We start from the raw sequence: 22,705 nt of genomic DNA, 5'->3' as shown, positions 1-22,705 counted from the left end.
ACTCATCCCTGACCGCTGGCTACGTCCCGTCCGTCTTCAAGAGAGCGAGAGTTGCACCCCTTCTGAAAAAACCTACACTCGATCCCTCCGATGTCAACAACTACAGACCAGTATCCCTTCTTTCTTTTCTCTCCAAAACTCTTGAACGTGCCGTCCTTGGCCAGCTCTCCCGCTATCGCTCTCAGAATGACCTTCTTGATCCAAATCAGTCAGGTTTCAAGACTAGTCATTCAACTGAGACTGCTCTTCTCTGTATCACGGAGGCGCTCCGCACTGCTAAAGCTAACTCTCTCTCCTCTGCTCTCATCCTTCTAGACCTATCGGCTGCCTTCGATACTGTGAACCATCAGATCCTCCTCTCCACCCTCTCCGAGTTGGGCATCTCCGGCGCGGCCCACGCTTGGATTGCGTCCTACCTGACAGTTCGCTCCTACCAGCGTGGCGTGGTGAGAATCTGTCTCCTCACCACGCGCTCTCACCACTGGCGTCCCCCAGGGCTCTGTTCTAGGCCCTCTCCTATTCTCGCTATACACCAAGTCACTTGTCTCTGTCATAACCTCACATGGTCTCTCCTATCATTGCTATGCAGACGACACACAATTAATCTTCTCCTTTCCCCCTTCTGATCACCAGGTGGCGAATCGCATCTCTGCATGTCTGGCAGACATATCAGTGTGGATGACGGATCACCACCTCAAGCTGAACCTCGGCAAGACGGAGCTGCTCTTCCTCCCGGGGAAGGACTGCCCGTTCCATGATCTCGCCATCACGGTTGACAACTCCATTGTGTCCTCCTCCCAGAGCGCTAAGAACTTTGGCGTGATCCTGGACAACACCCTGTCGTTCTCAACTAACATCAAGGCGGTGGCCCGTTCCTGTAGGTTCATGCTCTACTACATCCGCAGAGTACGACCCTGCCTCACACAGGAAGCGGCGCAGGTCCTAATCCAGGCACTTGTCATCTCCCGTCTGGATTACTGCAACTCGCTGTTGGCTGGGCTCCCTGCCTGTGCCATTAAACCCCTACAACTCATCCAGAACGCCGCAGCCCGTCTGGTGTTCAACCTTCCCACGTTCTCTCACGTCACCCCGCTCCTCCGCTCCCTCCACTGGCTTCCAGTTGAAGCTCGCATCCGCTACAAGACCATGGTGCTTGCCTACGGAGCTGTGAGGGGAACGGCACCTCAGTACCTCCAGGCTCTGATCAGGCCCTACACCCAAACAAGGGCACTGCGTTCATCCACCTCTGGCCTGCTCGCCTCCCTACCACTGAGGAAGTACAGTTCCCGCTCAGCCCAGTCAAAACTGTTCGCTGCTCTGGCCCCCCAATGGTGGAACAAACTCCCTCACGACGCCAGGACAGCGGAGTCAATCACCACCTTCCGGAGACACCTGAAACCCCACCTCTTTAAGGAATACCTAGGATAGGATAAAGTGATCCTTCTCACCCCCCCCCTTAAAAGATTTAGATGCACTATTGTAAAGTGGCTGTTCCACTGGATGTCATAAGGTGAACGCACCAATTTGTAAGTCGCTCTGGATAAGAGCGTCTGCTAAATGACTTAAATGTAATGTAAATTGTAAAGATGATGATATAAAAATGAAAAACGTGTTTTTATTCCATAAAGATTATTTTTATACCCAAAATACCGACGTTTGTTTGTCGCGTAATGTTCAGAAATCCACAGGAAAGAGCGGTCATGACAATATATATATATAGTATATTCCAAATAATATCCACAGAAAAACATGTCAAACGTTTTTTATAATTAATCCTCAAGTTGTTTTTAAAATAAACATACGATAATATATCAAAAGAGTGTGTAGCTTTTTCAATAACAGCGGGAGAAACAATGGCCGCTTTACTCAGTTGCGCAAAACTCACTCTGAGAACCCCCACCTATCCACTTACGCAATGTGATTCTTCACGCTCTTTTTTCAAAATAAAAGCCTGAAACTATATCTAAAGACTTTTGACACCTTGGGGAAGCCATAGAAAAAGGAATCTGGTTGATATCCCTTTAAATGGAGGATAGGCATGCATAGGAACAGAGAGGTTTCAAAATAAGAGGCACTTCCTGATTGGATTTTCTTCAGGCTTTCGCCTGCAATATCAGTTCTGTTTTACTCACAGACAATATTTTTACAGTTTTGGAACCTTTAGAGTGTTTTCTATCTGTTTTCTAATTATATGCATATTCTAGTTTCTGGGGCTGAGAAATAGGCTGTTTCAAATGGGTACGTTTTTTAGCCAAAAACGAAAATACTGCCCCCTACACACAAAAGGTTAACACAGGTCGATTCCAATCAAGTTGTAAAAACATATCAAGGATGATCAATGGAAACTGGTTGTACCTGAGCTCAATTTCTAGTTTCATAGCAAAAGGTCTGGATACTTATGTAAATAAAGTGTTTCTGTTTTTTATTTTTAATACATTTGCAAACATTTCTAAAAACACTTTTTCACTTTGTCATTATGGGGTATTATTTGTAGATTGATGAAAATATTTTTGTATTTAATCCATTTTAGAAAAAGGCTGTAATGTAAAAAAAATGTGGAAAAGGGAAGGGTTCTAAATACTATCCGAATGCACTGCAAGTGAAATTGACTAAACTATTTGGAGAGTGCACAGGGTTCACTTAGGGAGTAGTGTGAGTGTAGATGGTGTGAACTAGGAAGTGAAACCAGTCATTGACGCAAGATGCATGCTAGTAAAAGTTAAGGATGTAAAAGTGTGTCGTTAGAGTCACGTTCATGACATGGTTTATCAACAGCGTCAAATTGACGATGAAGGATGTTTCCCAAATGGCACCCTATTCCTTATATATTCCCTGGACATCCTGGTCAAAAGTAGTGCATTATAAAGGGAATAGGGTACCAGACGTCAATTCAGCATCTATTCCACATTGGTTCAACGGAATTTCATTGAAATTACTTGGAAACAACATTGATTAAACCAGTGTGTGCCCAGTGGGACACATTGACGACACAGTTTAGCAGTAGGGTCTCATTGATAAAGGACATATTGATAATATATTGTTAAGGCGGCAAATAAATTCATGATTAATGGGTTAGAGTGACCATGCGTTAGCTCTAATGAGATTTGATTGGATATTAAAATCCAGTAATCTGCTGAACTCACTACTGAACTAAAGCCTTAGCTTCCAACACGGGTCTGCAGGTGTCAGACAAGGTTATCCACTGTCACCTCCACTACAGTAAGATCATCAAGATGGGTGTGGCAAGGGGAAAAGTAGACTGAATGAATAACAAAGGGATGAAACAGGAAATGTTTGTGTGGGTTTATATTCAACAAGAGCTCCATGATCTACAGAGAGAATACAGTAGACGGCACGTGTCAAACGTTTGATTTATGACCCTATGGCTGGATGACGTGTGCATGCCCATATTTGGGCATCCGGTCAGGACATCCTGGCGGGAAGTTATCACGTGCTCTAGGGAGTGCCAATATAGGGGCATCCTGTCAGGACATCCTGTTCTCACGCCTTAGAGTGAGTGTATGTAGTGCATCGGTTCCTTTGAAGCTGTCAAGCTTTAGTTGGTGTTTATTTAAGAAGATAGTGCATCATCAGATGTTATAACTATCCCTGATGAGGATTCGGAGGAGCAACTGGAGGACACCGAATTTGACTCATTATGTTCCGGGGTACCCCTTCCGTCTTGACCATGTCCTCTCGTGGTGAAGGGCCTTCGGTGTGGATTATACATTTGATCATAAAAAATACATGCATTTGCCATACAGATAACTCGTAAAATTCGGTGTCCTCCTGTTGCTCCTCCGAATCCTCATCAGGGATAGTTATAACATCTGATGTTGGATGATCCAAAGCATTTATCCCCGGGAGCAGTTGGCTCAATGTTGGATATCCTACAAACGTAGATAATATTAACATATATTTATACAAAATATATAAATTTTAACTTATAAAAATGTGCATTTGGCCTAAAATTCATACCTAAAAAATCGGTTGTTTACCCATTTTAGAATATCTGTAAAAACAAAAACAGATAAAGTCTGTTTAATGTTAGAACAATATCAAATTGTAATATCCAAACAATTCCCAGAAAAAATACCAAACGCATCCAAATCGAATATATTATTTTAACTAACTGCTCCTTCAAAAATCTCCATTAGGATGGACTTACAGATTATGTTTTAGCTGCTAGGTCTTCTGCTCTTCTGGGCAGTTGGGCCGGGGGTTTGGACTTGCGTTAAAGTCGATCGATAGTACAGAAGTGTAGAATACGGTCTGTTTCACTAGCCTTGTTCCGCAGTCGTGTCCCTAACGCGTCATTTGGGGTGAGTTTACGGAGCGGGGGTGAAGTTTTTCTGGGGCGCCATCCTGTATGCAAAAATGGACATGTAGGACCGCAAATGTTTAGAGACAAAAAGCAGTGTTTTATAACACCAGGAGGGGATGTCTAGACCTATTCTATGCTGGCCTTATTGCCTTTTGATTTCCTACAACCTCAGGGATATAAAAACTTATATTATTTTAGTCGAACCCTGTATACATATGTCACCGGTATACCATTGATTTAAACCCTAGGGGTCTGTCTCGACATATTGTATTCTGTCTGGGCTGTTTGACTTTTTAGCCCCCACATCCTCTGGGGTGAGATACATTTGGATTTGAAAGGGTTGTGTGTTAATTAAGCGAAGGTGCCGTTATTGTTTCAACCCTTTTTGATGGGGGTAGGCAGGTATCTGGACAGAGAGAGAGAAAGAGAGAGAGAGAGCCTTAAGTGCAAAATGCCATGGTATTGTTGAACACACACCCCCACCGAAACCCACACCCATACACGCCCGCACGCACACTGTCGTGGAATTATCAGAATATGTTGGTAACATTTGTAAGATGTTTAATATTCATCAAATGTGTGTAAGTTACTTCTCATAAGAATGTATTTTGTTGTACTATAGTGGTGGCCATTGGCAGTTATCTGTTCTATGTCAGGACTAAGTTGCATGGGCCACATGAGAGGGGAGAGGTCAAAGTGTCATCATGTGTAAACATATCTTATACTCCCCAACTTTCCCAGTGGGGAAAGGAGGGGTTGCAGTGTCTGGAATCATTCTATGCTCCCTCTTATTGTTGTTTCTATCTTAATCTATAGCCTCACCTCCTATCTGTGAGTTTGTCCAGGAGTTTGTGTTTAGAGTGGGTTGTATATAAATGACAATTTGATATATGCCTGTTGATATGGAGGATTTGGTTTATGAAAGGAGACAAAGCTGAACGATGAATTATGTCTATGCTGTCTGACTATGGGTGTCTTTGCTATTAAAGGAACTCAGTTGCATTGTAAGGGGACGCTCAGAAAATTCACTGGGGAGACACTGAATTTATCTGAGAGTCACAGGATTGTGATAAGAGCTCATATAATTAAAGATGGACTTTTATAACTAACTCTGACGTGTGTGTGTGGTTTGCTCCCATGATTTGGTAAATAGAGGAAATTTCCACGACAGCACGCACACACACACAATTCTAAATCTTTAGTACAAACCTTTTTAAAACATGCTATAATTATTTTAAAAATGTTACTGCGCAATATTTAAACATGTTTGAATGTTTTATGTATAAACATTGTTGGACTACAGTTGTACATCATTACCACACACAGTATTGAACTTTAATAACCTTTTAAATATTTATGTTTATAACAGGCTGTTGCAGGAAAGAATGTATTCATATAAAATAATACATTGTTTTGAAACACACAGACCCATTTTCCCCAAAAGCCTTTCTCTGCGAGAGAGAAGACGATTGATTCCCGTTCGATAAAGGGTGAGATAAAATTTTAAAACCATTTATTTAAATATTTAGTACAGACATTTTAAAATATGTTATAATTAATTAAACAATTTTACTATTCCTTTCTTACAGGTAAAGGGCCCGGTTATAGGTTTATACATCCTGCCGTTTCCAATTCCACCCCGTCGTCAAGACAGGCTCTCTTGCTCACAGATATCCCACACAAGCCCCAGCTCCATAGGTTTTCCAGGCATAAAGTAGTTCACATCCAGAAAGGCTTTGGAAAATACATACGAACTAGCATATTTTGTAGCATCTCTACTATATCTGACATGTTACTGTGGTCTTTTTTTAAGTCAATAAACATGTGTGTGAAGTGTACACTTTTGTTTCACAGTAGATTTGTTTAAGACCACCAAGAAACACCTGATTTATCCCACAGAATTAATTAATAAGCTGGGTAGAAAATTAATCTCTTTAAGTCATAAGTAAAGGCCTTTCAAAAAGAGCCTGGCATGATTGACTGTGACAGCCCCCACCCTGGAGAGCAGCTCTCTTTTGATCCCCAACCTAGGAAAATCACCGGTTGTTTGGGTATCGTTATGTATATATGCCCTCCTTTTGTTGAATTGTTTAGATAAAGAAAACATTGTTTCAAACACCCATGCAGAGACACACACACACACACGTGATAAGAGCGCGTGATAACTTCCCTCCAGGATATCCTGACCGGATGCCCAAATATGAGCATGCACACTTCATCTGGACATAGGGTCATAAATCAAACGTTTGACGCGTGCCGTCTACTGTATTCTCTCTATCTACAGTACATGATAATAAAGTAAGAAGTAGCATTATTGTTTTAATAGATCATACAAATTCAACCACTCAAATACGGACTGGCCATATGGGAGTTTGGCGAATGCCAAATGGGCTGGTCCAGCTTTAGCCCAGTGGGCCTGTCTACATTGTTTGTTTGGTTGGTTGGAAAGAAAACGGGCCGTTGTGGTGGACAGGGAAAAAAAGGCCGGTGTGGGGGCCTCAAGGTCAAATAATGGGCTGGTGGACCGATTTCTGGTCCCAGTCTGTCCCTGAACCCAATGGATGATTTTTCCTCGTTTGACAAAAAACTTTGTTCTTGTTTTTTTTTTGCTTCAGGAAATGCACTTGTAATAATGAGTAATGTACCCTTATTGAATAAGCACTCCACTTCTGTTCCCCCTGGTTGTCATCCCAGAGCGTGTTTGTCTACTCACACAGAGGGACCTATTTCCTCCCCATCAATTAATACCACGCGATTAATTGTGCCAAGATTAATGGATGTGGTAATCAGTTTTCTAAAGAGTGACTGTTAATGGTGTCTAGCGGAGTCTAGCTTTCCAAGGACATTAGTGAAGGGTGGCTCTTGGAATAGACTGATGAGAGGGAAATGGGAACTAAAAACAAATACAATAACCAAACAGTCTCCTTTATATCGCAAAAACAAATTATATTAGGGCACCCATCATCAATTAAGACAGGTGTGGCGCAAAAACCATTGTTGGCCCGGCTCTCACTGAGGGATTGGAGACATGGATGCATTATGTTTGAATATACTTCAAGAACAATGAGGGCTTTTCTTTAGGAGGAGAATTTGGATAAACTTCTTTGCGGAGTTCAGCGTTTGAATTAGAATAAAAGCTTTCGACAGTGAATGAGATCGGCTTACATCTCAGAGGAAATTGGCTGCTTTCAGTCAATCTTTGTCATAATAATGGTTATTGTCGTTGATCTGTTCAGAAATCTCTGAAAAATTTCATTTTTTATGTATAATTTTCATTGATAATTTGTAATCTTTTGCAAGTCTCACCATTTATTGTTTAGCTGTTAATTTTTCAACATGTTACGTTGTGTCAAAATTCTGTAAAATCACTGTGCGCTGCCACTTTAAGAGCGCATTGGCAGTCAGGAAGAAGGGAATAAAGATGGCTCTTCTGGCTCTGTTTGAGAGTTTTCGGTTTGCAAAAGTAGCAGCATACTGCTGCACAGATTTTATGGCAGGTTATTTACAGTTGAAGTTGGAAGTTTACACTGTCTTAGGTCAGTTAAGATCACCACTTTATTTTAAGAATGTGAAATGTCAGAATAATAGTAGAGAGAATGATTTATTTCAGCATTTATTTATTTCATCACATTCCCAGTGGGTGAGAAGTATACATACACTCAATTCGTATTTGGTAGCATTGCCTTTAAATTGTTTAACTTGGGTCAAACGTTTCGGGTAGCCTTCCAAAAGCTTCCCACAATAAATTGGGTGAATTTTGGCCCATTCCTCCTGACAGAGCTGGTGTAACGGAGTCAGGTTTGTAGGCCTCCTTACTCACACACGCTTTTTCAGTTCTACCCACATATTTTCTATGGGATTGAGGTCACGGCTTTGTGATGGCCACTCCAATACCTTGACTTTGTTGTCCTTAACCTCTCTGCGCACCGAACCAGCACAGGCGTAACAAAATCACAAATTGCAATAAATTAAATTGTTTATCTTTGACGATCTTCTTCTGTTTGCAGTCCCAATGCTCATTGTTACACAATGAATCTTTTTATGTTTGATCAAATCCATTTTTATAGCCAAACACGAAACATTTTGTGAACCGCTTGTGTCGTAAATTCCATATCATTCAATTTTCGACGAAACATTTGATGTAAATACACACATTAAACATGACAACCAAACGTGATGGGTCATTTCGCGGGATGTATTGACTGAAAGAAACCGATTTGAAGACAACAAGTAATGACATCATTGTGCACCAATGATATGACCGCTGTTTCGTTGATTGACTGTATTTTAACCCAATGACCACTGATCGTCTTGAAATCTAGCTTGGTTGATAGCCAATGAGCTGAGGTAAACGGCAATATGTAATGGTTATGTGTTGGAAGACCAACCCATATAGTAAACTCCGGCGTACAGAGGGTCATTCGCCATTGAAGATTCATACTGTAAGGAACCGCGCATGTTACACACAGCACTATTTTGGTAAAGCGCATCTTCAGCTGTTTATATATCAATCAGTATGGCGACTAAGTCAGGGAAAGCTAATTCGAAGTCTAGATATACAGATGTACACACAATTTTAGAAGAAATTGATCCGGAAAGTGAGACAGAGATTGTTGGAGGACGATTCATTTAGCTAGCATAACTTTGATTCCCAAATGGAGGAATACTTTTTGAACGGAGAGGACATCGTTTTGGACTGGTAAGTTCTTCTCATGCAAATGCCGTTGTTTGAAATTAATAATATAAAATATTATTTGTGATTTTTTATTTATTGTAGTAGCAATATAACAAAATGTAATGAAATGTGTAAAGTACACGTTGGCTATACATTGTGGGTGGGGGTATGTTTGTATGTATGTGTATGACCCATAGCCTATGTTTGTGTGTGTATATATACATATTGTGGATTAGAGGGAGCATGGCTGAGATGCGTGTCTGCCGCTCCACCCCACCCCCACATGAAATAGCCTATTTGAGGCTGTTGAGGGGAGGGCAGGCCCACAACAATGGCCAAAGTGAAATGGAGACAGTAGATACAGCTGATCTGTTGTAATATAATAAAGACAGTCGATCTAGCTGGTCTGTCATAATATAATAGTGACAGTAGATCTAGCTGAAATGTCATAATGTAAAATAGACAGTAGATCTAGCAGGTCTATAATAATATATTCAACCTTATGTTCCCTGTACTCTATATATATCTGTTTATTATACCTGTTGATACAGGGCTCATATGTGAAACTATTCTAGCAGAATATTTTCTTTCACAGTGACACTGACTCCGAATGGGAGCCCCCAGTGCCAAGGTGTCCATCCTCCACTGAAGCTGGTTCATCCAGCCGGACACCAGTTGTCTCAGCGCTACTGGGGCATGGACTGCAAAAAATGTCCCCATTCCAACTGCAATGAAGGACTACAACAAGAGTATGGGAGGTGTGGACCTGTCAGATGCGCTGATAGGCTATTACAATGTTCTCCATAAGACGATGAAATGGTACAAGACCTTATTCTATCATTTCATCGACATTGCTGTGGTGAATGCATTCCTCCTACACAAGGAAATGGTTAAGAGCTGTGGAAAGCCCCCATCTCACAGCTAGCCTTCAGAGAGCTGCTCATCAAGGAGCTTGCTGGCTACAGCACCACAGCACCACGTTCTGGCCCTTCTGCTCCTGCCATAAGTGGTGTTCATCTGCCCAAATGTATTTCTGCAGGCATGGATGTGCCTCAGGGCCAAAAGGATACAGCATGGAGGCGTCGCTGTGTTCTTTGCAAAATGAAGTCCCCCATCACCTGCACCACATGCTTTACAGCAGAAAGAGACTGCTATGGCACCTGGCATCAGCAGCACAATATTGTGTAGAGGACTGAGGGTCTTCCAAATATTGAAAGTGTTATTTTGTAAATGTATATATATATATTTTCATGTTTTTTCTCAATTTGGGGGGGGGGGGTGAGTTAGAATACCATTTTGGTATTTTGTATTTAGTTATTTCATTAAAAATGTGTAACTTCACCAACTTGGCCACTTGGGTACATTTGGGCTACTTGTGTGGGACATGATAAATGTCATGTAGCACACTCATTTTGAAAGTTATCATTCTGAAACTTTGCACAAGTACTGTTGCCCTCTTGTGTTTTTCACTGAAACTGTCCCCATCATCCTATCTGAATGTTTTGTCTTGTTCATTTTAAAGATGATGATATAACAATAAAATAAAAAACATGTTTTTTTTCAGTGTATTATCTAAACCAGATCTATTGTGTTATATTCTCATACATTCAATTCACATTTACACAAACTTCAGAGTGTTTTCATTCAAATGAAACCAAGAATATGCATATCCTTGGTCCTGGGCCTGAGCTACAGGCAGTTAGATTTGGGTATGTCTTCAGGCGAAAATTGAAAAGTGTGGGGGGGTGGCTGTAAGAGGTTTAAGCCATTTTGCACTTTGGAAGTATGCTTGGGTCATTGTCCATTTCGAAGACCCATTTGCAACCGAGCTTGAACTTCCTGACTGATGTCTTGAGATGTTGCCTCAATTTATCCACGTAATTTTCCTCCCTCATTGATGCCATCTATTATGTGAAGTCCACCAACCCTCCTTCAGCAGAGCACCCCACAACATGATACTGCCACCCCCGTGCTTCACGGCTGGGATGGAGTTCTTCAGCTTGCAAGCATCCCACTTTTTCCTCCAAAAATAATGATGGTCATTATGACCAAACAATTCTATTTTTGTTTCATCAGACCAGAGGACATTTCTCCAAAAAGTACAATCTTTGTCCCCATGTGCAGTTGCAAACTGTAGTCTGGCTTTATTTTACGGTGGTTTTGGAACAGTGTCTTCTTCCTTGCTGAGAGGCTTTTCAGGTTATGTCGATATAGGACTTGTTTTACTGTGGATGTAGATACTTTTGTACCTGTTTCCCCCAGCCTCTTCATAAGGTCCTTTGTTGTTGTTTTGAGATTGATTTGCACTTTTTGCACCAAAGTATGATCATCTCTAGGAGACAGAACGCGTCTCCTTCCTGAGCGTTATGACGGCTCAGTGGTCCCATGGTGTTTATACTTATACCACACAGAAGCTTCTAAAGCCATGACATCATTTTCTGGAATTCTCCAAGTTGTTCAAAGGCACAGTCACCTTAGTGTATGTAAACTTCTGACCCACTGGAATTGTGATTGTGAAAAAGTAGTGCTAGTTTGAGCACCTGATGGCATCTTTGAGAAACATTTGATAGCCTTCAATAATGGCTCTACGAGAGAATGTGGGCACGTGGGAGACCGGAATTCAATTCCCCAACGGGGAGGCTGTAGGCTGTCCTTGTAAAGTAGGCTGTCCTTGTAAATAAGAATTTGTTCTAAACTGATTCCGTATGTGTTATTTCATAGTTGTGATGTCTTCACTGTTATTCTACTATGTAGAAAATAGTAAAAATAAAGAAAACCCTTGAATAAGTAGGTGTGTCCAATCTTTTGACTGGTACTTGCTTTATTAATTCGATTTATATTATGGTGTTTCTATTCCAAGAAAAACTAAAAACCCTTCGGGTTTCCGTTAGGATGGTGCGGAAAATATGGCGCTGTACAATGTGACGATTGAGTGTACAGTACTGGGCTATTTAGCTGAAGATTCCCTGTGTGCATGCCAGAGACAGGGTTTCAATTCCCTGACAGGGAGGAAGGAGTAGGCTGTCCTTGTAAAAATAATTTGTTCCTATCTGACTTGCCCAGTTAAATAAAGGTTACACTAAGAGCATAACATTTCTACACCCTAATTTTCTCATTCTAATCTAACCAATACCCAAACGGAGATTCAGTGAAAATAAATCTCATCGATTAATCAAGACCAGTCCCCATGCTTGTCTCAGAGCAGCATGAAACGGTGCTAAAATTGTTGTAGCCTATTGCTTCTAGCTTCAAGATGCTCTTTAAATAAATAAGACCTACACCACTTTTTAACAGCACATTACTCAACACTAGTGAGACTCATGTTGCCTACTGCAGGCCTACAGTATATCAAAAAATATGATGTAATTACATATGGAGGATATTTCTGTAATTCAGTGACATTTATTCCAATAGTAATTCGTTATGGATCCGTAACTAAATAAATATTGTCATTTTGAAATAGTATTTTTATCATTATTTTATTAATGAAAGAATAAAGATGCCATTACTAGTTACATTGTTTTAGTTTGAACGTGCAGACTGGCACTAAGAACAGAACAGCAGGAACGTTTCCCATTTGTTAGTGCATGCTCCTTAATTAAAGTGTTGCCAGTGTGAGATTCTGTGTTATGCACTATAGCCCGTTACCATATATGTGATTGAATATTATCTGCTGTTGGCTTGTGTGGATGTACAGTGGGGCAAAACAAGTATTTAGTCAGCCACCAATTGTGCAAGTTCTCCCACTTAAAAAGATGAGAGAGGCATATAATGTTCATCATAGGTACACTTCAACTATGACAGACATAATGAGAAAAAAAATCCAGAAAATCACATTGTAGGATTTATTATGAATTTATTTGCCAATTATGGTGGAAAATAAGTATTTGGTCAATAAATCCTCTTGGTACTAGGGGGCAGTATTTTCATTTTTGGAAAAAAAACATTCCTGTTTTAAATGGGATATTTTGTCAGGACAAGATGCTAGAATATGCATATAATTGACAGCTTTGGATAGAAAACACTCTAACGTTTCCAAAACTGTAAAGATATTGTCTGTGATTATAACAGAACTGATGTTGCAGGCGAAAGCCTGAGAAAAATCCAATCCGGAAGTGCCCCAGGTTTTGAAAGCGCTATGTTCCAATGACTCCCTTTTCAGCTGTGAATGTACCATCAACGAGCTTACGCTTTCTACGTATTCCCCAAAGTGTCTACAGCATTGTGACGTAGTTTTACGCATTTCTGTTGAAGAATAGCCGTAGGTGGCCACATTGCGTAAGTGGTCGCATGGTGGCTCCGAGAGAGATTCTCGCGTAAAATACAGAGGTAGCCATTACTCCAATCGGTCCTAGTGAAAAACACATTTTCCCGACATATATATCATCGAATAAATATTAGAAAAACACCTTGAGGATGGATTCTAAACAACGTTTGCCATGTTTCTGTCGATATTATGGAGCTAATTTGGAATATTTTTCGGCGTTGTGGTGACCGCAATTTCCAGGCGATTTCTCAGCCAAATGTGAAGAACAATTTCGCCTACAAAAATAATATTTTTGGAAAAAAATGAACTTTGGCTGTCTACCTGGGAGTCTCGTGAGTGAAAACATCCGGAGTTCATCAAAGGTAAACGATTTAATTTGATTGCTTTTCTGATTTCTGTGACAAGGTTGCCTGCTGCTAGCAAGGCATAATGCTATGCTAGTCTATCGATAAACTTACACAAATGCTTGTCTAGCGTTGGCTGTAAAGCATATTTTGAAAATCTGAGATGACAGGGTGATTAACAAAAGGCTAAGCTGTGTTTCAATATATTTCATTTGTGATTTTCATGAATAGGAATATTTTCTAGGGATATTTATGTCTGTTGCGTTATGCTAATTCGTTTCAGGCGATGATTACGCTCCCGCATGCGGGTTTGGGAGTCACAAAAGGATAACAAAAGTTTATCTCAATACTTTGTTATATACTCTTTGTTGGCAATGACAGAGGTCAAAGTCTTCACAAGGTTTTCACACACTGTTGCTGGTATTTTGGCCCATTCCTCCATGCAGATCCTCTAGAGCAGTGATGTTTTGGGGCTGTTGCTGGGCAACACAGACTTTCAACTCCCTCCAAAGATTTTCTGTGGGGTTGAGATCTGGAGACTGGCTAGGCCACTCCAGGACCTTGAAATGCTTCTTACGAAGCCACTCCTTCGTTGCCCGGGTGGTGTGTTTGGGATCATTGTCATGCTGAAAGACCCAGCCACGTTTCATCTTCAATGCCCTTCCTGATGGAAGGAGGTTTTCACTCAAAATCTCACGATACATTGCCCCTTTCATTCTTTCCTTTACACGGATCAGTCGTCCTGGTCCCTTTGCAAAAAAACAGCCCCAAAGCATGATGTTTCCACCCCCATGCTTCACAGTAGGTATGGTGTTCTTTGGATGCAACTCAGCAATCTTTGTCCTACAAACACAACGAGTTATGTTTTTACCAAAAAGTTATATTTTGGTTTTATCTGACCATATGACATTCTCCCAATCTTCTTCTGGATCATCCAAATGCTCTCTAGCAAACTTCAGACGGACCTGGACATGTACTGGCTTAAGCAGGGGGACACGTCTGGCACTGCAGGATTTGAGTCCCTGGGGGCGTAGTGTGTTACTGATGGTAGGCTTTGTTACTTTGGTCCCAGCTCTCTGCAGGTCATTCACTAGGTCCCCCCGTGTGGTTCTGGGATTTTTGCTCACCGTTCTTGTGATCATTTTGACCCCACGGGGTGAGATCTTGCGTGGAGCCCCAGATCGAGGGAGATTATCAGTGGTCTTGTATGCCTTCAATTTCCTAATAATTGCTCCCACAGTTGATTTCTTCAAACCAAGCTGCTTACCTATTGCAGATACAGTCTTCCCATTCTGGTGCAGGTCTACAATTTTGTTTCTGGTGTCCTTTGACAGCTCTTTGGTCTTGGCCATAGTGGAGTTTGGAGTGTGACTGTTTGAGGTTGTGGACAGGTGTCTTTTATACTGATAACAAGTTCAAACAGGTGCCATTAATACAGGAAACGAGTGGAGGACAGAGGAGCCTCTTAAAGAAGAAGTTACAGGTCTGTGAGAGCCAGAAATCTTGCTTGTTTGTAGGTGACCAAATACTTATTTTCCACCATAATTTGCAAATAAATTCATTAAAAATCATACAATGTGATTTTCACACCAGTGTGGCGGGGTGTGGGTCCACCTCCTCCCTCTTCCTCTGCCTTCCTTCCCCGTGGGCTAGGTTGGTGTTCTGTGCATGGCTCTGTGGCCTGTCCCATGCACCCTGCCCTCGTACCTTGAACCTTGCGCTCTTTTATTGAATACAACTGGAGAACTGCAAGGCAATCCCATTGTACACCACTCGGGAGCCATGAACAACATGACCAATATATATTGTCCTGCTAATAACAGGGTTAATAAAATATCTGTGAGAATATCCAACGGGCTTTCATATAATTCCAAATTAATAATAATAATTGTCTGAAAAATAACAGTATTTTTTTACGTTTTCAAATAACGTAAAATGAGTGAGAAAAAGGACATTCTTGAACATGGGGTGAGACATTGTTACTAATTTGTAAGTTATGCCAGTTTGTTGCTTAGAATGATTTATTTCTGTTTTTAGAGTGAGAGAAACTAAAAGCCAACATCTCATTGGTCTTCCAGTCAAGGGCAGCACAGGTATTGAACCATCATCTGTAGCAGCACAACTTGCACTGCAATGCTGTTTCTTTGACCGTTGCGCGACTCAGGCGCTGTATAACGTGACTGGTTGGTATTGGCCTACAGTACTACAGTAAGACCAACATAATTCCAAAAAAATAAAATAATAAAAACCTTAGTGTAAAAAAAGTTTTAGTAAGTAATACTGAAGTCGTGCCCAATTATCAGTTTCTATTTACATTTATGTCTCCCATTCATTGTTAGAGACATAGTAGGACCCCAAAGCATAATCAGTGCTCTAACTCCCCCTTGCGCTGTTCTGGAGCAATAAAGTGGTGACACAGGGTACTGTAATAAACCACAAATTACCTCTAAGTCCCGTGGTGTAAGCTTACAATTTTTAAAGGAGGAACCACTGTATTTGTTCAGAAGCCTTGGTCATTTTCTATGTGTGTAGACTGTAAAAGTTCTACATTTATTGCTCTACTCCCAATGTGTTGGGGCCGTTCAAACGTGGATTCTATGGATTACTAGCGACTTTGTTTTTCGAAGCTTTGACAAACCAAACAGATTGTGTATCGGACGGTTGGAGGAGTACAACTGCAAGCCTGAAGTCAACAGCTAAGACCCCCCTCTCTCACTCATTTCCCTCTCTCGCTCCAGTGCTTTAAACTGCAACAGAGGGAATACAGATTATTGCAAATTCTTTAAAAATTTCTTAGGGATCAGATCCCGTTAACGGGTTTGATTTGACAACAGCCAGTGAAAGTGCGGGGAGCCAAATTCAAACAACAGAAATCTCATAATTAAAATTCCTCAAACATACAAGTATTATACACCATTTTAAAGATAAAACTTCTTCTTAATCCAACCACATTTTGATCATTTTATTCAGAAATGTCATGTGCTCCATTCCCCTTGGATAAATATTACTCTGCAGCACCAGAACTATTTCCATGATGGTTATGGCAATCTGCAGCACCAGAGCCATGATGGTTATTCCTCCCAGTCACACTCCGTGATCTACCACTTTCAAACAAGCTCTTGTGGAAGTGTGATTAGGTACACAGTGCCTATTTCCCTGAACAGAAGCAACAACCTCTGAAACGTGGTGGAACCAAGCCTCATCTACATTTCTTCCCATCACTCAGATATGCAATTAACATTGTTGACACCTCGGCACGTGTACATTGTGACTGTGATCAAGGGCATATATGTGAGCAGAAGAGAACAGAAAATATGGAGTAGTTGACACTCAAGCAAACACAGGGAGTCGTTGACTTCAGTGGATGAGCAGTGAGCAGGTCGAGTTGATCATCTGTGGACAAACCTGACAACTGCTACAGATTTGGCATAGAAAGAGTTCCAGTTCAGTGCAATGGTCTTGAGTTAGTAGACTAGATCGCCTGTTGTGTGCATCTGTCCATTTACATTTACATTTAAGTCATTTAGCAGACGGTCTTATCCAGAGCGACTTACAAATTGGTGCATTCACCTTATGACCTCCAGTGGAACAGTAGTGCATCTAAATCTTTTCAGGGGGAGGGGGGGTGAGAGGGATTACTTTATCCTATCCTAGGTATTCCTTAAAGAGGTGGGGTTTCAGGTGTCTCCGGAAGGTGGTGATTGACTCCGCTGTCCTGGCGTCGTGAGGGAGTTTGTTCCACCATTGGGGGGCCAGAGCAGCGAACAGTTTTGACTGGGCTGAGCGGGAACTGTACTTCCTCAGTGGTAGGGAGGCGAGCAGGCCAGAGGTGGATGAACGCAGTGCCCTTGTTTGGGTGTAGGGCCTGATCAGAGCCTGGAGGTACTGAGGTGCCGTTCCCCTCACAGCTCCGTAGGCAAGCACCATGGTCTTGTAGCGGATGCGAGCTTCAACTGGAAGCCAGTGGAGGGAGCGGAGGAGCGGGGTGACGTGAGAGAACTTGGGAAGGTTGAACACCAGACGGGCTGCGGCGTTCTGGATGAGTTGTAGGGGTTTAATGGCACAGGCAGTCCATAGGATGTGAATAACATGAGAAGAGTTAAATTTATTTTATTTGTGACTTAGCCAGGGTGTGTGGTTTCATCCAAACAGTTAAATATTTGTTAGATGGTTATTTAGCAAAGTTAGAATTTCCTGGCTACCATTTTTGGAGTATGAAACAATGTTAGTGTCAGCGGATGTTATCTTTCAAAAGCATGGGGAAAAGCATGGGGAAAGAGAGGAAGGGAAGGATAACCCGATGCTGGTAAATTGCAACACTATTGATACACATGGACAAGTTGTGTGTGCAAACTATATTTTATGATATTTATGCTCAGTCTTAATTAAAAAAGCAGATCTGTTCATTTTTCTGTTGATATATTTGGTAATGTAGGTAAAATAATTTATCTAATGAACACTTAACATGTAATAAAAAAGTGATTCCACATTTTCCAGTACTTTTGTATACTTTTTAGCCAGTAGTTCAGAAAGTAGCTCTCACTAGTCAAAAGTGGTTCCCGAAATTGTGTACTAGGTCACATGTGTGCACTATTGGGTCCGCCCTGCAAGCTTATTGGATAACGCCTCCCGGGTGGCACAGCAGTTAAAGGCATCACTACAGACTCTGGTTTGTTCCCAGGCTGTGTCATAATCGTCCGTGATCGGGAGTCCCATAGGGCTGTGCACAATTGGCCCAGCATCGTCCGGGTTTTTTTTTGGGGGGGGGGCTGTCAATGTAAATAAGAATTTGTTCTTAACTGACTTGCCTCATTAAAAAAATGAAATGCTGGGCAGGCCTCTTGCTGGCTGTCACTAAAATGCGAGGGGCTGAGCTCCAATTGCTAGGGAGCTGCTCCACATTAGGGAAATGTAGGCAAAATTGCACAGCATAGGTTCAAGAAAACAGTGGATTTCAAATTAGGGATCTTATAGCTAATTGAGGTAAGACAGTAATTCTGCTCCAGTGGAGGCTGCTGAGGGGAGACCGGCTCATAGTAATGGCCAAAATGGAAACCATGTGTTTTATACCATTCCACTGATTCCACTGATTCTGCTCCAGTCATTACCCCAAGCCTGTTCTCCCTAATTAAGATGCCACCAACCTCCTGTGTTCTGTTCATAGATTATGCATGTATGGACGACACATTGACACATCCAGCCCAAAGCGGGAGGTTTAAAGTATACTTTCTTACTCTCCAAAGTACCAGAGCATGTCTTTAATGAGCTTTTAGGAATTATCTTTCCATGCATCGCATTTGGGGTAAAGTCACTAGTTTATGACTCAGACTCAAACACAGAACAAGGTGTTAATTGCAATGAGAAGCTTTACAAAAGCATTTGCAGGGTAGAGATTAACCAGCCTGGCAAGAAGGACCATTTCTTATCTTTTAAAAAAAAGTTCAAAATAACCCTAGCCACAACTTTAAGAGTATACTTGGGAGAGAATTCCGAACTTTTAGGAACTCTTAACCTTCATGTTGGAGTCCTGCAGAAAACTATAAATCGGAGAAGATGAAGAGCCAGGCGTTCATGACCTTCATGAACAGATGAGAGCTCAGGACAAGTAATAGAAATGGAGCCTTGAAGTGCTTCACTGGAGAGAGTAATACGCAAAGAAAATCTTCCCATTTGACAAGATCATAGCAATCAGAAACCGGAGGGGTAAGAGGATGATGAAGAATGAGAGATCCCAGAAATTCCAGGTCCAAATGTTACGAGGTTTGGAGTGTGGCAGGACCAGGTGGCAAGTAACCTAGTGGTTAAGAGTATTGGACCAGTAACTGGTGTGAATCCCCAATCTGACTAGGTGAAAGATCTGTTTATGTGCCCTTGAGCAAGGCACATAATAATTGCTCATGTAAGTCACTCTGGATAAGAGCATCTGCTAATTGACAAAAATGTAAAAACATTTAAATCCAGGCTGTGTCACAACCGGCCATGACTGGGAATCCCATAGGGCGGTGCACAATTGGTTTGGCTAAGGGGTCCTTTACTGGGCTCATCGCACTCTAGCGACACCCTGTGGCGGGCCGGGCACCTGCCTTCGGTCGTCACTTGAATGGGTTTCCTCCGACACATTGGTGCAGCTGGCTTCGGGGTTAATGTTTTGGAGGACACATGGCTCGACCCTCCTGAGCACGTTGGGGAGTTGCAGCGATGAAACAAGATCAAAAGTCCGGAGAAAAAGAGGGTAAAAACACAAATATATTTTTAAAGAAATAAGAAATTACTATTTGAGGTTGAGTTTTATCTATCATCTGTACTTTACAGCTCTAACTAAACCAACAATTTGTTTGATTGCAAAATAGTATAGGGTGAATTTAGAATGCTATTGGGAAAGCAATCTTCACAAAGTGGTGTTGTGTGTGATATACACTACACTTCATATGCTATTGGTTAGTAAGAAAAATATGGTGTGATCATTGACCATGTTTCCATCCAATCATGTTTGTGAGTAAAGTACCTGTCGGGTAAAAAAAAACTCACGACAGGCCTGATGGAAACAAATTGTTATTTAACTATTTTAAATGTGAACAAAACAAGTTAATTATTATTTTGTCGGTGAAGTACATAGATCATGCAACAAATGGAAGTGGAAATGTCTTTTCCCTAACAATTGTTGATAGAATAACCATGTCACTGTAACCTTGCAGTAACACAATGCCATTTTGTGTTGTGCTACCACTACAACTTGGAAAAGCACGTACAGTTTAATAGGCAACATATTAATTTGGTTATGAACATCTCAGGGTGGGGAAAGTGCACGGTGAGGAGCTTGATGACAATTTTCAGTAAGCATCAAGAAAGTGTATGCTGGTGACAATGCTCGGTGCTTGGCTGCCAAGTGACAAATTTCGCTCTTTCCCCTAATCTCATCATGTACCCTCAGCACTGTATATACCAGCTGTTGGCTAGAGCTCATGTGCCAAGCTCAGAGCAGGCACATAGTTTATCGTTTGTTGCAAAAACTTTGACAATGTTAATGGGATTGGAAACACAAATTATGTGCTTGAGTTATATGCTTGTAAATGGAACATTAATCCCTTTTCATGCAGTTATTTGAGTATGTTGACCTTGAATTTAAGCATGAGAATGTGCTATTCACCTGCTATTAATTTTGGGTAGAGCTCAAATAAATATAGATGTGGCAGAGGTGTCTGCAGATTCTGACTTTGACTTAATTCCACCAACATTTTACGTGAGGGAACCATGAATAAGGTCTAGCGAACCTACTGGTTCCATTGTGAAAGCATTGACAATTTTTTCCCAATAGAAATAACACTTATCCATGCAATGTAATTTACAACTTGATAAGAGCTAGGTCAATTTATCCATTTGGATAAGGGAATTGTAAATACAAATGCCACAAACCGGATCAAAGTTCTAAACAAAAGAGAGACAATGAATAATAAAATATATGTATTAAATAAAGTAAACTAATTTAACTAACAATGGTGTGTGTAATCAGTAGTGTAAGTGAGTGTTTGCATGCATAAATGTGATGTGGGGTGTGGAGAGGTGCCAAAGCAAACAAACGGCCACAACCAAAATCTACCAGTGTCTGCCTGGAGAGAGTCAATTCAATGAATGGGGAAGAGGTGCATTTATCCTGGGACACAGGAGCCCAGGTGTCCCATTTTGCTGACGACCTTCCCGGCACCGCCCACCGAGGAAAACAAGAGCAAAGAGAAAGAATTTGGCAGACAGAGTGGGAGGATCATCACACCCCTCCCCCCCATAAAACCGGGGACCAACAAAGACCCCGGAACACCATACCAGTCACACAAATTAATCCAGCCTTTGCGTCCCTTTACCCCAGCCAACCTCATCCTCCCCAGACCTCAGCAACCTTTGCAGACAGGAAGCAACCTTTAAGAGGAAAGAAAATGAGACCAGAAGGGAACAGACAGGAGTGACAGAACAGGACAATACCAGACATAAAATAAGTTGTCAGTCACGTGGACATTCAGGAACCGGGCTAACGAGAGCGCGTCAGCAATGACATCAGTCCCCCGGATGTGCCGCACACCGAGATGGAATGCTTGTAACAATAAACATCTCATTATCCTCTGATTAGGACACATCATGGGCCTCAAAAAGGTGAGGGTTATGGTCAGTGTAGACCACAATAGGTACTACTCCCGACCCGATATACACTTCAAAGTGTTGTAAGGCCCATATGAGTGCTAGCGCTTCTTTTTTCAATGACCAAGTAGTTCAACTGATAATGGTTCAACTTTTTGGAAATTAAACAGGCCTCTCAATCCGACATCTGCTTGCAGCAAAACTGCACCTGCCCCCACATGACTATCATCCACCTGCAAGGTAAATGACAAATCCACACGAGGAGCAGCCAGCACCAGAGTTGAGGTAAGCAACCTCTTTGAATCTTCAAAAGCCTGTTGTCAACGAGAATACAATACGTAAACAGCCTTAGCTTTCAGCAAATCTGTCAAGGGAGCGACCACAATAGAGAATTTCCTACAAAAACTACGGTAATAACCAATCATTCCCAAGAAACGCGCAAGTTCCTTTTTAGTAGTTGGTGGAATAGCATCAATAGCTATCACTTTAGCCCGAACTTCACCCTGCCCAACCATCTTTCCAAGGTATGTAGAGGTCGCTTGAGCAAACTCGCATTTAGCCAGATTGATCGTGAGGTGACCCGCAGCTAGGCGGTCGAACAAGGCTTGAATACGGGACAGATGTTCCTCCCAAGTATCTGCGTATATCACTACATCGTCCAGATAAAGAGCGCACCCGGCCAGACCGGAGACAACCCTGTTCATAAGTCACTGAAAAGTGGCAGGTGCATTAAGCAGGCCGAAACTTATAGCCGAATACGAGTACAGACCAGAGGGTGTAATAAAGGCAGAGATTTCATGTGCCCTACTCATCAGTAGCACCTGCCAATAGCCCTTCACCAGGTCAACTTTGCACAAACTTAGCAGCACTGACTTGATCAACGCAGCCCTCCATCCGAGGAAGAGGAAATTAATCTGGTTTAGTGACACTTTACCTTACGGTAGTCCGTACAAAATCTGTTTGTCCCA

This window comes from Oncorhynchus nerka, linkage group LG10 (genome assembly GCF_034236695.1).
Source record: "Oncorhynchus nerka isolate Pitt River linkage group LG10, Oner_Uvic_2.0, whole genome shotgun sequence".
Taxonomy (NCBI): domain Eukaryota; kingdom Metazoa; phylum Chordata; class Actinopteri; order Salmoniformes; family Salmonidae; genus Oncorhynchus; species Oncorhynchus nerka.
This window is presented reverse-complemented; position numbering follows the sequence as displayed.